The sequence below is a fragment of the Anthonomus grandis genome, chromosome 3, assembly GCF_022605725.1.
Source record: "Anthonomus grandis grandis chromosome 3, icAntGran1.3, whole genome shotgun sequence".
Taxonomy (NCBI): Eukaryota; Metazoa; Arthropoda; class Insecta; order Coleoptera; family Curculionidae; genus Anthonomus; species Anthonomus grandis.
This window is the reverse complement of record NC_065548.1, coordinates 2,578,660-2,595,425: the sequence shown is the minus strand read 5'-3', so window position 1 is coordinate 2,595,425 and position 16,766 is coordinate 2,578,660. Positions and strand designations below refer to the sequence as shown.

At 32.2% G+C, this 16,766-nt stretch overlaps 1 protein-coding gene and 1 long non-coding RNA gene across 2 annotated transcripts in view; one reads left to right on the top strand and one right to left on the bottom strand.

Annotated features, from left to right (window-relative positions):
• Window positions 1-16,766, top strand: part of LOC126733713 (protein Wnt-1-like) — a 127,752-nt gene that overhangs the window by 7,838 nt on the left and 103,148 nt on the right. The window lies entirely within an intron of this gene.
• Window positions 1,138-2,331, bottom strand: LOC126733716 (uncharacterized). Its single transcript, XR_007659839.1, has 3 exons — window positions 2,274-2,331; window positions 1,855-1,885; window positions 1,138-1,773 (listed from the first exon to the last, which is right to left on the bottom strand). It is a non-coding gene; the product is annotated as an uncharacterized LOC126733716 (long non-coding RNA).

Here is a 16,766-nt window from a genome sequence, read left to right as displayed (position 1 = left end):
TCAGACAAAGATGCCAATATAAGATTAAAAACTCAAAAAAAATCCTTAGAACTTTAATATGCCTTAAAAATATCCCTGGATTATAAAACGAATAAAAGGGCCATTTCCCACAAATAAATTAATCTCCCATTTAAAGGCACAAGTACGTGCTAAATGACAGGACATGTCATCGGGCACACCGACTCCGGCTCATTTAAAATACATTTTAAGTCACCACCGTATCTCTCCTTTAATCTTAACATGAACTAAGTGGAACTTAAAATAAACTTTTTAGTAACGAGACATATACGCGGACGTCTAATGAGCCCCACGTTCAACCAACGATAACGGGTTGATTTCGTGTTGTTTTTGGGGGAAACGTGAGGAATTTTGTTGACAAACCGTTTGAAACGCATCCAGTGTGATTTATTTACTATTTGCCGTGAAACAAATAAAATATTGTAACAAAATTGACTTGTAACGAAAATGTGTCAATAAAGTTATAAAATGGAAAATAACATCTTTTTATATTTTTAACTTACCTTAATAAATTCTTCCAAAGCTTCATAAATTGCTTCTAGAGTTTCAGGAATAAAACGAGAAATTGTACTTTTAGGAATTCGGTAGAAAAATTCTAAACTTTTAAAAGAGTCTCCTGTGGCTAAATAACGCAGGGTTGTTTCTAATTTTATTTTGGGTGAAATTGCTTCACGCATAACAGTATCCATTTTTGTTAAATTTGATCTAACCTTCTCCAACAAAAAATTTAATTGCTGTATATTCATTCTTAACAAATGTTCATAATCCTTTGATTCTTCATCTACACTGAAAAAAATATTTCGTGAATTTACAATAAATCTACTGCTTTTAGTGTGACCATTATATTTGTTGTAAAATCGCAAAATATTTGTAATTTAGATTTCCCTTTTAATTGTGAATTTACTTAATCTTTAAGAAATACATATTTTTGTGAAATTACAATGAAATATTTCAAATTTTTAGTAATTTGTATTTGTGAAATGAATTTTTTTTGTAATACCACGTTGTAAATGTAAAAAATGCTCTGGTAAAATTACATTGGAATAATTGTATTTTTTACTAGCTACAGTTTTTTGTTTAGTATTTTAGATAAATTAAATAAAAGACTAAAGTGGCAATTTAAAAAAATACAAAGGATTTATTTTTTCAAAACTCAATGGAAATTCAATAAACTCAGTAGGAACATAACAAAACTACATGGTAAGTTTTCAAAAAAAAAAAGGAAAATAACAAGTATATTTGAAACTTAAACTCTTCAATATACAAACAAGAACATAAACTCTTAAAACTCTTGAAGTAGCCAAGAACTTTGACATAGTCTATATACATTTTGGGGCCCCATATAATATCAAATATGTTAATACAGGTACCTACTTACAAGCTAAATCTCACAAAAAAAACCCTTTAAGGTTGGAACTAATTCATTTAACATTTATGGACTCAAAAAAAAGAAATAATATAATAATTTATAAATAATTATTTAATAAAATAATAATTTATTATTCAGAAATTCGGTTAATATGAAATAACTTTTTTTTTCAAAAGATTTTGTTTTTTCGATTTGGTTCCTGCTTCGGGGTGTATTTTTGAAATATATCTTTGAAGAAACTCCAAAATGCAGGATGCTTCTTTGGGATATTCCAAATTAAAGACAAAATAAAGAGCAATTAAGTAATGCAATGCTCCTCCAAATGAGTCACATTTTTCCGTAACAGGTTCTTGTTCTAGGTATATTTTTATAGTATATGTTAGAGCCTACAAATAAAAAAAAATACTTATAATCTTTTTTCAAAAAAAAAATTTTACTACCACATAATACAATGCATGGTTCCATACCAAGCTCAAGAGAAGATTCATCGGTAATGTCCTGGAATAAAATAAGTACATATAATATTTAACCTTATGACAAAAGTTTATTTATATTACTTAGTTTATTTTTTGTTATTAAAATTATAGTTATTTTGCTTCAAATGGCATTAAAAATAGCTTTTTAATGCCGTTTAAGAAGCATATATATAAAATGAATATTGGTAAATATAAATATAAATCATTAACATTATTAGTTTACAAGTTTTCTATTACAAGTTTATATAACCTTTACTTGCTGAAAATCTATACTAAACGCATACCAATAGGTAATAAGACATTTTCATAAAGGACCACGCACAGATTATATGGAAATTGGCAACCTGACCAGTCAGGCAATTTGATAAGTAATCATTGTTAACAGGTATTAATGTAAATATTTAACTTACCTGATACTTATAGGCACGAAGAACAGTAAAGATAAACAGAAGGACTAGCACAAAATTCTTTATTACCTGTCGTAAGTCGAAAATAATAACTGAGTCGTCATTCATTTACGTTGAAAATTTCGGAATCGCTTGGGGACGCGTAAACACGCACTCTCATTGGCCGCGGTTTACATAGCCAAGGTAAATTTAAGAATTAAGGTATAAATTTACAAAAAACTTATAATTTTACATTATAATAGTAAAAATAATTACAAATATTATGTGATTTTATAATATGAATGTGATTTTGCAACTTTCTTCGGTAATTTTACAAATCTAATGTAATATTGCTTATAAGTTTGAAAAAGTGATTTAAATTTACACAAGTTTTTTAGGAATTTTAGTAAATACTTGGTTTATTACAAAATATTTTAATTTTACTGAATAATTGTTGTAACACTACTAAAATGTCTGTAAACTTAAAAAGTAAATTTACAATCATTTTTTTCAGTGTACTAATTCTTGAATTAATTTAAAGGATGGCCCTAGAAGACTTCGTCGTTTAATCTATTCCCTACAGCAAACTCTTCTTTTTCATGGATTTTTTTTATTCTGGATTGATTTTTTTTAATTCATTTGCTATAACTACCACAGTTTCCAAAACAATGCGATTCATTTCTGTTCTAGACGCCATTTTTATTCAACTGAAATAACTTCAAAGCAAATGAAAAATGTAAACCTCTTTATATCATCATTTCATAAGAATTCACTTGACATGATCAGTTCACTTGACCCGTGTCAACGCGGCTTTATAAATTCGCACGTATCTTACACCATACACGTTTGCCCTCCATTTTCCTTTTCTTGCACTATTTAACTTGCACCCAACTTTCAACAAAACGGAAAAGAAATTATAACTTGCTAAAGAACTGTCCTGATTTGTTTAGACTTGCAATAACACTGCACAACAAATCAAAGGTTATTTTATGTTGACTGAAATATTTTTATTGTTGTTTACTAATTCGAGGCATCTGATTTCGAATCTGTCGTCAGTTTTACTCTAACAGCTCGAGTTGTTTAGATATTGCTACGTTCTTCTCATTTATCTTTATTTTTGGTTTTTTATCTATTATAGTCGCGTTTTAGATAAATTATTGTAATTTTCATCTTTTTTGTTTGTTATATTTGTGGTGAATATGTTTTTCAAAAATTTCGATTGAATATGTCAGACTTTGTGAAACGAGCGTATTTAGAGTGTTTTGGTTTTCCTTTGGAAACAGATAACAAGTGCTGGGTGCCCAATATTGTGTGCAAAATTTGTGTTGAAGAATTACGTTTATGGGCCACTAAGAAGAGACCCTCTTTTAAATTCCAATCCCCAATGATTTGGCGTGAACCTTTAAATCATCACGATGACTGCTATTTTTGCGTTGTTAATATAAAAGGAATCAACAAGACGAACCGCTCCAAATGGATTTACCCCACATCAACATTAGCTGTGAGGCCTGTAAGGAGCTCAAAAGATACATCTTTACCATTACCATCTACATCTACAGAAAGTTCTGATGAATTGAATGAACTGAGTAGCATGAGCGATGACCAGTTTGTTCCAGAAAATCTCTTTGAACCAAAACCATTCAATCAAAGTGCACTTGATGATTTAATTAGAGACCTTGGACTATCCAAAACTTCGTCTGAATTATTGGCCTCCAGATTTAAAGAGAGAAATCTTTTAACTAAAGAAACTAAAGTTTCTTATTACCGCACTCGAGAAAAAGACTTACTTCCCTTTTTCGCTGAGGAGGATAATTTTGTATTTTGTACTAATATTTCTGGTTTAATGACTGCCATGGGCTTGCAGAAATATGAACCAATCGATTGGTGTTTCTTTATTGACTCGTCAAAACGGAGTTTGAAGTGTGTACTATTGCACAACGGAAATAAACTAGGCTCCATACCAATAGCACATTCAACTAAAGTTAAGGAAGAATACCCCACAATAGCACTGGTCATGAACAAAATCAAATATAACGATCATAAATGGGTGATTTGCGTTGATCTTAAGATGGTGAACTTCCTTTTAGGACAACAAGGAGGCTACACTAAATATCCTTGTTTTATGTGTTTATGGGATAGTAGAGCAAAATCAGAACATTGGTCAAGAAAAGAATGGCCCTCTAGGGAAGCACTACTTCCAGGTAGTCTTAATGTTATAAATGAACCTCTAGTGCCACGAGATCGTATCATATTGCCACCCCTGCACATTAAACTAGATTTAATGAAGCAATATGTTAAGGCATTAAATAAAGATGGTGAATGTTTCAAATATATTTCAAGGAAATTTCCAAGTCTAAGTTCAGAAAAACTCAAGGCAGGTATATTTGATGGTCCACAAATTCGCAAGTTGGTAAACGATCCTAATATCACCAGCTCAATGTCAGAAATTGAGAAGAATGCATGGGATTCCTTTGTTTGGGTTATCCAAAATTTCTTAGGTAATAGGAAGGGTGATGATTACATTGCGCACCTCGAAGAGATGTTGTCACACTTCCAGCGACTTGGATGTAACATGAGCATCAAAGTGCACTTCCTACACAGCCATTTACACCATTTTCCTGAAAATCTCGGTGACATGAGTGAAGAACAGGGTGAACGATTCCACCAAGATCTTCGAACCATGGAGGAACGATTTCAGGGTCGCTGGGATGCACATATATTGGCCGATTTTTGCTGGAGTATTCAGAGTAGCAGTTCATTCAAAACTAGTAGAAAATCATATAAAAGAAAATTCCTGAGTGTATAGTTCTTGTAATTAAAAATGTTTGTACGTTGAGTGTATTTTTAATTCCCAAAAAATACTCCCTCCTTTTAACTCAAAAACTAGAGCTGACACATATAAACTGATGACATTATTTAATATCAGCATTAAAAATAAGCCTAGAATCATAAAAATATTCCATGCAACATACATGCTTTTGGGCGGTGTAATTTATGACGCAACTACTTGACCGCAAGCTTTGCTACTTGCTGGGAGAGAACTCTCGGACACTGTTTACATTATTCAAATTATTTGGAAGTGCTCTCAGATATACATTTGCGATAGTTTACTTGCTCGTGTAAATTAGGCTTTAGAATTTCACGTAGAATCTAAAAATTTAATGTAAAGATACGTAGTAGAAGTTTCAAATAAAATTTGAAAAATATCGATGTTTGTCTTGAAGCATATGGCTTGGCTCATAACAAGGAAACGGAAACACGACTGATTTCGGTCAAGTCGGAATTACCACATTGGGTAATTATCCATCAAGATTTAAAAAAGTGTTCACCTACATTATTTATCAGTAAAGAAAAAATTGATGGTCCTTCTCTCATTCCCACGGATCTGCCAAAAACTTGTTCCTTCAGCGAAATGCAAGAATCTCCAATAAATTCCAGTATATGCATGCATTTTATCGAAACACACACACACCTTTATGGCACCTCCTCGAGCAGATGTAATTGACCTTTGTTTTACTGAACTAAACTTGTTAATTGGTTAAACCTGTTAGACGTCTCCGCATTAACTTAAAGACCATCTTTTACTTACGATGGCCGCACTTATCTTTTTCCTCCTTCATTATGGCACTAAGAATAACTGAAATTCTTCTCGCATAACGACGGTAGTTGCATCGAGGCAGATTTAGACAATTACCGGGTTTTCGGCATAGTATAAAGGTCGCAACATCTATTGTTATAATACAGGTTGGTGGGTGTCATGAACCAAGAGATTAGACCTTTCCACACTTTAAAGGGCCGACAGGTAGACAAAAGGACCCGTCTGGGCGCTACTAAATAACTTTTGGCTCGATGTCGGTGTTTCTTTTTTTTTTTGGCATACCGCCAGTAGCGTAGTATACCTTTTAGTATTTTTCGTTATATTTTCTACGTACACACAGGACGCGATTAAGCGATAATTGAAATCATAGGTATAAAAATTATATTTGAGCACTCTTATGTATATGTTATTTTAATATACATACCACCCGGACTTAATGCTGATATATATGAAAATATTTTTGAATACTTATCTTCTTTAACCTATCTTTTCAACTCAAAAATAATTTTGCTAGGAGACTTTAATATACCTGAGTATATTAATTATTCGGAAAATTCATTATCATCCAACAGATTAAACCAGATTATTTATACTTTAAACTTTTTTGACTGGAATCAGGTAAATTTTATTAAAAATTCTCAAGGTAAATTATTGGATCTGGTCATTACATCAGAGCCTCAATTCTGTACTGTGGAGCGATGCTACGACTTCTTGGTTGACGAGGAAGCTATCCATCCTTCGTTATTTATAAGGTTCAATTATACCCCTGACAAAAAGTTTAATAACTGTAAAATAGATAATATTTTTTATAACTTTAAAAAAGCTGACCTCAGATTGTTATATGACAGTTTTCTTAGAGTTGATTGGAGTGATTTGGAAGCGGTTAAAGATGTTAATACTGCTATGAGCATTTTCTATCTGAAGATTTATTCTTGTCTTGATATGTATGTTCCGAAAACTGCAAAAAGAGCTCGTACCTACCCGCCCTGGTTTTCTTTTGAAATAGTAAGAGACATAAAACAAAAACATAAATTTTGGATAAAATTTAGACGCTTTCATTTTCAACAAGATTTAATAAATTTTCGAGAATTGCGTTCTAAAATAAAAAGAAATGTTGAGCTGTCATACAAACAATACTGTGCGAGACTTGAGAATGATTTAAACTCGCAGCCTAATAACTTTTGGAAGTTAATTCGGAGTTCACAAAAAAATAACTCCCTGCCCCAAAATATGTTTGATCAACAAGGAACTTTGTTATCGGATCCGCAGACTATTACTGCATTTGCAGCTTTCTTTCGGAGCTCATACACGACTTTTAGTTCACCTCAAGCCTCTAACTCTAATAATATTCAGACACCGTACCCGGAGTGCATAACCATAACTAGATTTACTGAAAACGAGGTATTAAGTGCTTTAAAAACTATAAAACCCACACCGATAGTTGGACCTGACAAAATACCCGCATTTCTTTTATCAGACTGTAGACATGTTTTTGCAAAACCATTAACAATTCTTTTTAACTTGGCCCTTAAACAAGAATGTTTTCCTGATCTTTGGAAGTCGTCTAAAATTGTTCCCATACATAAAAAGAATGACAAAAACATGGTTGAAAATTACCGGCCTATCACAATAATAAATAACTTCTCCAAATGTTTTGAGCGCGCACTTCATTCTGCTTTATATCCTAAAATGGGGAGTCCTATAAATACTCGACAACGTGGATTCATGAAAGGTAGATCTACCACTACAAATTTGATTTCTCTTACAGAATATATCACCGAATCAATAAATGCAAACTCTCAAGTCGATGTTATTTATACAGACTTTTCAAAAGCATTTGACCGACTAGACCACAACATTCTCATTAATAATTTCGACCTATATTATGGATTTTCTTCTTCTTTGTCAAATCTTTTACAGTCCTATCTTACCGAGCGACCACAACACGTGGAATGTTTTGGTCGTAGTTCGGTGCAGATAGTTGCCACTTCCGGAGTCCCACAGGGCTCAATTCTGGGACCACTTCTTTTCAACTCATTCATTAATACAATATCTGACCAACTTGATGTTAATAGCCTGCTGTACGCAGATGACATAAAACTATATATTAGAATTGACTCTATTTTGGATTGTGAGCAGCTACAAAATAATTTAAGTCTTTTGAATACATGGTGTAAAAATAATAATCTACCCCTTAATGCGGCTAAATGTAATGTTGTCTCATTTGGCTTAAAGAAAAACTTCATTACTTACAACTATACTATAGATGATGTTATTCTGCCTAGATCAACTGAATTTAGAGATTTAGGGGTGATCTTTGACAGCTCTTTCTCTTTTCAACCGCATATTTTAGATATTGTCAAGCGCAGTTATAGAATGTTGGGATATATCATCAGGAACTCGCAAAATTTTAATAATGTTCTTAGTCTAAAAATCCTGTACTTTTCTTATGTCAGATCAATATTGGAATATGCATCCCAAGTTTGGTCACCATATCATACAAATCATATTCATGAACTTGAAAATATTCAACGAAAATTTCTCAAATATCTTTGGTACAAGAGTGACGGAGTGTACCCAGAAATTGGTTTCCCACATCAGCGTTTATTGGAAAGATTTTCGTTTGCTTTGCTGGAGGATCGGCGAAAATCCGCTGATTTGCAATTTTTATTTAAGTTGGTAAATAATATTATTGATTCACCAGATCTATTGCAGCAACTAAATTTTCATGTGCCTCGCATATCAGCAAGGAATACATCAACTTTTTACCTATCAAGACCTAGAACCAACATTTGTAAATTTTCTCCTCTGCGCAGAACGCGCATGTAACATACATGACTCTGTTCTGGATCAGTGTGACATCTTTAATTGCAGTTTGTCGGAAATTAAAAGAGTGCACTTTTTCTAGATGTTTTACTTTTAATTTACTTTGTCTATATTTCTTTTAATACCATTTGCTTGTAATTATTGATAATATTGTATTCTTTTTAATTTTCTTAAGATACCTATGTTTTGTAATTTATTGTTGTAATTTTCCCACTCATTAATTGGAATTTATTCTGTGGAGTGGTGTAAATAAATAAATAAATAAATAAATAAATAAGCTTTGCTATGAGATGCGATGCCATGCTTTTGATTACTTGCTATATTTTGGTAGTGTTTTAATAGAAGGCGATAAACAAAAGCGTAGTAACTTTCAAACCTCTGTTTCATCATTTGTTCTCCGAATTAACCCTATATCCTGATATATAGGGTTAAGTTGTTCCGTTTAATTATTCGTTTATATATTTTAAGTGGTTCCGTTTTATCGACACAATCTCAGGATTACTCAGGATGTTGACTATCACTTTCTTATGAGTTTCCATACACCGCTAAAAAAAATGCGTTTTGAAACAAAGATGTGGTTTCGTCTCAAGATGCAGGAACTGCTTTGCCAAGCCACAGTAAACGAGCACCATGTTGAAAATATAAGTTTTGCCAATAATATGCCAACTCATCAGCCTCAAATGACACACACTTTTGTGGTAACACCATTGGCTTCACCCGCTTATTCCACAAAAACAAATAGTTCTTACACAATTCTCCCCTGAAGAAAAAATACATATTTTATACGTTTACATTTCTATTTGTTTATTTTTCTAAAATAACTGTAACGAATTAATTTGAAATAAAATATTTAAGTACACACATATATCTAAGCATTTTTTTCTTACCTTAACGTTACGGCAAGGCGTTCTTTAACGCTGATTGGAACCCTCCAGTTTGTTGTCACTTTTTCCACTAATGGTGTTATACCATTTTCAATAAGTATGAATTTTTCCAAAGACATTCGAAAATATTCCCGAAATTTATATAGTATAAGCCAATTTTAGTTTATTTATGCTGTGTGTTTTTTTGTTTTTTTTTTTTTTGTTTTACTTAGTGGTTGTGCTGCGTATTTTAATGTATAACGATTGTATCTGTGGTGTATGTATGATGGAGATGTCACTAGGTTTTAGTTGTTACGTAAACCTCTAATGTAAATTTGGTAAGTCGTCTTAATTTTAACTTTTATGCTTTAGTCTCCGTTTATTTGTGTTTTTGTTTGGGTGGTTTCTTAACTATTGTATTAATAACTATTGCTTTCACCATTTTGTACCAATTGTATCTTTTTACTGCCTGAAATTAGGAAAAAATTATCTGATATAGATAAAAATAATAGATGTATTCGTCCAGGCAGTTGAGGTCTAGAATTCACGCAACTTTATTTAAAAAATTTTAAAAAAATCAAGAAATTATTCTTCCAGGCAGTTGAGACCTAAAATTCAGGCAGATTTATTTAACTCCACTGCCTGAAATCGCGAACAACACCGCAGGAAAAATACTAGACTTAGAATTTAGGAAAAAATCCATAAAACCAACCAAAAACTGCCTGGAATAAACCAAAATCATAGATTTATTCTTCCAGGAACTTGGGGCATAGAATTCGCAAGGATTTGGTGTTTTACTACCTAAAATCAAGAAAAAAACTGTCTGGAAAAAACAAAAATAATGAATTAATATTTCCAGGCACTCGATATATAGAAATAAAAAAGATTTGTTATTTTACTGCCTGAAATTAGGAAAAAACTATCTTATATAGATAAAAATAATAAATGTATTCTTCCAGGCAGTTAAGGTCTAGAATTCACGCAACTTTATTGCTCTATTTAGCTCACAATTTAAAAAAAAATGAAGAAATTATTCTTCTAGGCAGTTGAGACCTAAAATTCAGGCAGATTTATTTAACTCCACTGCCTGAAATCGCGAAAACAACACCGGAGAAAAAATATTAGACTTAGAATTTAGAAAAAAATCCATAAAATCAAGTAAAAACTGCCTGGAATAAACAAAAATCATAGATTTATTCTTCCAGGAAATTGGGGCCTAGAATTCGCAAGGATTTGCTGTTTTACTACCTAAAATCAATAAAAAAAAACTTCCTGGAATAAACAAAAAATAATGAATTAATATTTCCAGGCACTCGATACATAAAAATGAAGAAGATTTGTTATTTTACTGCCTGAAATTAGTAAAAAACTACCTGATATTTATATAGATAAAAATAATGGATGTATTCTTCCAGGCAGTTAAAGTCTAGAATTCAGGCAAATTTATTACTCTATTATCTGGAATTGGGAAAATACTGGAGGAAAAATATAGACTTAGAAAGAATCAAGAAATTATTCTTCCGAGCAGTTGAGACCTAAAATTCAGGCAGATTTATTTAACTTCACTGCCTGAAATCAGGAGAACAACACCGGAGACATAAAAACTGCCTGGAATAAACAAAAATAATGAACTAATATTGCCAGACACTCAATACATAGAAATAAAGAAGATTTGTTATTTTACTGCCTGAAATTAGGAAAAAACTATGTGATATAGATAAATTTAATGGATGTATTCTTCCAGGCAGTTGAAGTCTAGAATTCAGGCAACTTTATTACTCTATTTAGCTCAGAATTTTTAAAAAATCAAGAAATTATTCTTCCCGGCAGTTGAGAGCTAATAATTCAGGCAGATTTATTTAACTCCACTGCCTGAAATCGCGAAAACAACACCGGAGGAAAAAATCTATAAAACCAACCAAAAACTGCCTGGAATAAACCAAAATCATAGATTTATTCTTCCAGGAACTTGGGGCATAGAATTCGCAAGGATTTGGTGTTTTACTACCTAAAATCAAGAAAAAAAACTGTCTGGAATAAAGGGAAGAAATCAGAAAAAAACACTGGATGATAAAATAGTCGAGGCCTACAATTCTAACTGAAAAATCTTTGAAACCAAGAAAAAACTGCCTGGAATAAACAAAAATAATGAATTAATATTTCCAGGCACTCGATACATAGAAATGAAGAAGATTTTTTATTTTACTGCCTGAAATTAGGAAAAAACTATGTGATATAGATAAATTTAATGGATGTATTCTTCCAGGCAGTTGAAGTCTAGAATTCAGGCAACTTTATTACTCTATTTAGCTCAGAATTTTTAAAAAATCAAGAAATTATTCTTCCCGGCAGTTGAGAGCTAATAATTCAGGCAGATTTATTTAACTCCACTGCCTGAAATCGCGAAAACAACACCGGAGGAAAAAATCTATAAAACCAACCAAAAACTGCCTGGAATAAACCAAAATCATAGATTTATTCTTCCAGGAACTTGGGGCATAGAATTCGCAAGGATTTGGTGTTTTACTACCTAAAATCAAGAAAAAAAACTGTCTGGAATAAAGGGAAGAAATCAGAAAAAAACACTGGATGATAAAATAGTCGAGGCCTACAATTCTAACTGAAAAATCTTTGAAACCAAGAAAAAACTGCCTGGAATAAACAAAAATAATGAATTAATATTTCCAGGCACTCGATACATAGAAATGAAGAAGATTTTTTATTTTACTGCCTGAAATTAGGAAAAAACTATCTGATATAGACAAAAATAATGGATGTATTCTTCCAGGCAGTTGAGGTCTAGAATTCCAAAGTAAAAACTGCCTGGAATAAACAAAAATCATAGATTTATTCCAGGAAATTGGAGCCTAGAATTCACAAGGATTTGCTATTTTACTACCTAAAATCAAGAAAAAGCCTGGAATAAAGGGAAGAAATTAGAAAAAAACACTGGATGATAAAATAGTCGAGGCCTAGAATTCTAACTGAAAAATCTTTTAAACCAAGAAAAAACTGCCTGGAATAAACAAAAATATTGAATTAATATTTCTAGGCACACGATACATAGAACTAGTAGTCCTGATTTGTTATATTACTGCCTGAAATTAGGAAAAAACTATCTGATATACGAGCCCTGTCTCAGTGAAGTTAGCCCAACGCCCCAAAACATGATTTTTTAGAATTTATTTAAGGGATAACTAAAATTTTATTTCAAATATAATATTTTTGGTTTCTTGAAATGTTTATGGAAAGATAACAAAACCGACGCAGCTATTTTTAAAGCGTTTTAATTTCCATATTTTTTTCTTTGCAAAATGATTTTTCTATCGCAAAATACGTGATGGAAATAACTTAGTTGAATGGTCTGTTTATGCGCTTCGATAAAATAAAAGCAGGCTGTATAAAACAAATTGCGTTGCTAAGAAGCCGATTTTGACGTTTAAATCAACTTTCAATGCATTAGTGTTGTTGTTAACAATTAAAAATGGCTCGTGGTAAGGCTGTCTCTGACGAAATAAGAAAAGTGATCATTCACTTGCATTTAAAAGGTCAAAATGCTTCCCATATCGCTGACAGTATTAACAAATCGAGGTATACAGTTCGAAATATTATTAAATTGTACAAAACAACAGGATCTGTTGCTCAAAAACCCAAAATTGGAAGTCGACCGCGTTATTCCAACACCAACTTAAGAGCCTTAAAACGGATTATTAAGGGAAATTGGCGTGCTAATTACAACGAATTGAAATTATTGTGGAATCAGGCAACAACAAAAAAGTTTTCAAGAGCAACCTGTCACAGAGCCGCCCAAAAACTGGGATTTAAAACTTACAAGGTAGGCTTAAATAATTTTTTTTATTATTCGTTTTCAAGTTTCAGTATTTTTTGGCAAAAGAGAAACCCCTACTGACAAAAATTCAGAAGAAAAACAGGCTAGCGTGGGCTAAAGAACACAAATTATGGTCTTCGAACCAATGGAACTCGATTATTTGGAGTGATGAAGCCAGATTTGAAGTATCCATTGGTGATAGTAGAAGTCGTGTCATAAGAACTAAAGAAGTGTTTCAGAATGACTGTTTAAAAAAAAAGTTAAGTTTCCGGCTTCTGTTATGATCTGGGGATCGATGTCAGCAAGTGGAGTGGGAAATTTACACTTTGTGGAAGGTATTATGAATGCTGATAAGTACATTAATGTGCTAAAAAATAACCTAATACCCCAAATTGAACAAATGCGTTTAAACAATATCGAATGTATCTTCCAACAAGATGGTGCCGCTTGCCATACGGCTAAAAAAGTAAAAGATTGGATGTTAGAAAACGTAATTCCAGTTTTAAAGTGGACGTCGAGTAGTCCAGATCTATCGCCGATTGAAACTTTGTGGCATATCACGAAGAAGAAGCTTAGATCAAATCCAGCAAGAACTGTTCCAGAATTGCGAACCCGTCTCCAAGAAATTTGGAACAGTTTTACACCAGATGACTGTCAAACATTAGTTGACACTATGTTAAGACGTATCAAAGCAGTAATCAGTCGAAAAGGCGATGTAACGCAGTGGTAATTTGCTGCTATTTGGTTTTGTTGATTTTTATTAATCGACAGATTTTTTTGAATTTTTGTAAGATATTTTTCCTCAGTTATAAAACATGTAGTATTTTAAGCTAATATTAAATAAAAAGATCATATGTTATCAGAAATACCTTTTAGTTTTTAATACATTTTCGCTAACATGTCAAATTTCATAAAAAATCCTAGTTTTGATAGTTGGGCCAACTTCACTGAGACAGGGCTCGTAGATAAAAATAATGGATGTATTCTTCCAGGCAGTTAAGGTCTAGAATTCACGCAAATTTATTACTCTATTTAGCTCAGAATTTAAAAAAAAATCAAGAAATTATTCTTCCAGGCAGTTGAGACCTAAAATTCAGGCAGATTTATTTAACTTCACTGCCTGAAATCATGAAAACAACACCGGAGAAAAAATATTAGATTTAGAATTTAGGAAAAAATTTATAAAACCAGCCAAAAACTGCCTGGAATAAACAAAAATAATAAATTAATATTTCCAGGCACTCGATACATAGAAATGAAGAAGATTAGTTATTTTAATGCCTAAAATTAGGAAAAAACTCTCTGATATAGATAAAAATAATGGATGTATTCTTCCAGGCAGTTGAGGTCTAGAATTCAGGCAACTTTATTACTCTATTTAGCTCAGAATTTTAAAAAAATCAATAAATTATTCTTCCAGGCAGTTGAAACCTAAAATTCAGGCAGATTTATTTAACTCCACTGCCTGAAATCGCGAACAACACCGCAGGAAAAATACTAGACATAGAATTTAAGAAAAAAACCATAAAACCAACCAAAAACTGCCTGGAATAAACCAAAATCATAGATTTATTCTTCCAGGAACTTGGGGCATAGAATTCGCAAGGATTTGGTGTTTTACTACCTAAAATCAAGAAAAAAACTGTCTGGAAAAAACAAAAATAATGAATTAATATTTCCAGGCACTCGATATATAGAAATAAAGAAGATTAGTTATTTTACTGCCTGAAATTAGCAAAAAACTATCTGATACGTATATAGATAAAAATAATGGATTTATTCTTCCAGGCAGTTGAGAGAGCAGATATACAATTATTTATATGGTCCAGTTCAGAGATCTATTAGAATCTTTGATGTATCGCAGATGCCGCACTAAATAATCCGTGCGCCTATGTCGTATTTATTGTCGCATAATATACATGATTAAATAATAAAATTTCATATAATTCTTCTATGAAATCATTTTAACTATACGTAAAACCCGATGTTGTTCACGATGTTGTACACTATTGTTTATTTCCGCATAAAATTTTGCGATTTAAACTTGCCTGCCATGTGACAATACAAGCAACACCGACACACGGACTATTCGCGGCACATCAAAGATTCTGAACTGGACTTAACCTGAAGAATGATTTAAGTAAAGTTAACTTAATTACACACTTTCAAATTTCTGCGAATTTTACTGTAAATCAAGAAAGACCGGATTTCAATTATTCATATCTCGCGAACGGTAAGTCCAAAGTATGACCCTTAAAATTTCACCTGAAATCCAAGAATGATGGAACAGCAACCCTAGCATCTTTTCAAGGTTCTTATAATCGTATATTTTCTTATAGATTTATTTTAAAGTTAATTAAAATGTCAATGTTTACATATTATGTACGAGAAATGATTAATTACAAAATTTCTTACCTCAATATCAACGATTAATCATCGGCATCGTCCTCGCTCATTGAGTTTATTAACAAAAAAAAAATGATTTTACGAAACATGCCTTTCTTACGTAAACATCCTCTTAATACCGGCGGATCCTATTTATGATTAATCTAAATTTAAACGCGCCAGTACGATGGATATCAAGCCAAGTTCACGATCTGATTTAATTACCCTTATTAATGACCTTGTTGCGTCCAATTTAATAACCCGTCCAGTCGTTGTCCTTTAATAATTAATCGGACCGATCTAACAAATTTGTTTGGATTTGATCGCATTAACGCTGATTGACTTAACGGGGGAATTAAGTACAGTAAGTCCAGTTTAGTTTTGAGATTAACTTCAGCCGACAATACTGAGACAATCAAATAAGTGTCAGTAAATAAAGTCATAGATCGATGGTATAACCCTCGAAAGTTAATAAAGAGCCGATTTTCAGTTGTTCATATCTCACAAAGGGTAGATCTAAAATATCGCATGTGACCACTCAAATTTCGTAGAATTTCACGTAGAATCTAAAAATGCCACAGCATATTAGACATGAGGAACAACCTCAACGGGTTTTACTTAGTTGTTTTTTTTTATTTATCACCCCGTATGTATAGGCAGAAAGGCACCTGACCGCCAACGGCCCCAAGTACAACTAGGGCAATTAATTATTTTAATCCGATCGGAAACGGAGAAGCTCGTGATTTATCTGAGCCATTTTCAACTCTTATATAAAGAGCAAAACTGACCGTTTCGCTTGAATACTTCGGATAATTTCGCATTTATTATCCGACTCGTATAGTAATAATAATAATATGCATCGGGACTAGTATGTATGTATGTATGTATTAGTATGACCGCCAGTCGTTTATTAGACGGTCATAAATTAATTTTTTTTTTGCTGTCTCTCACTCTCTCTCGTATTATAACCCTTTTAATCAGTGTGTTAAGTGGGAGCCCACAACAATTAAACTCCT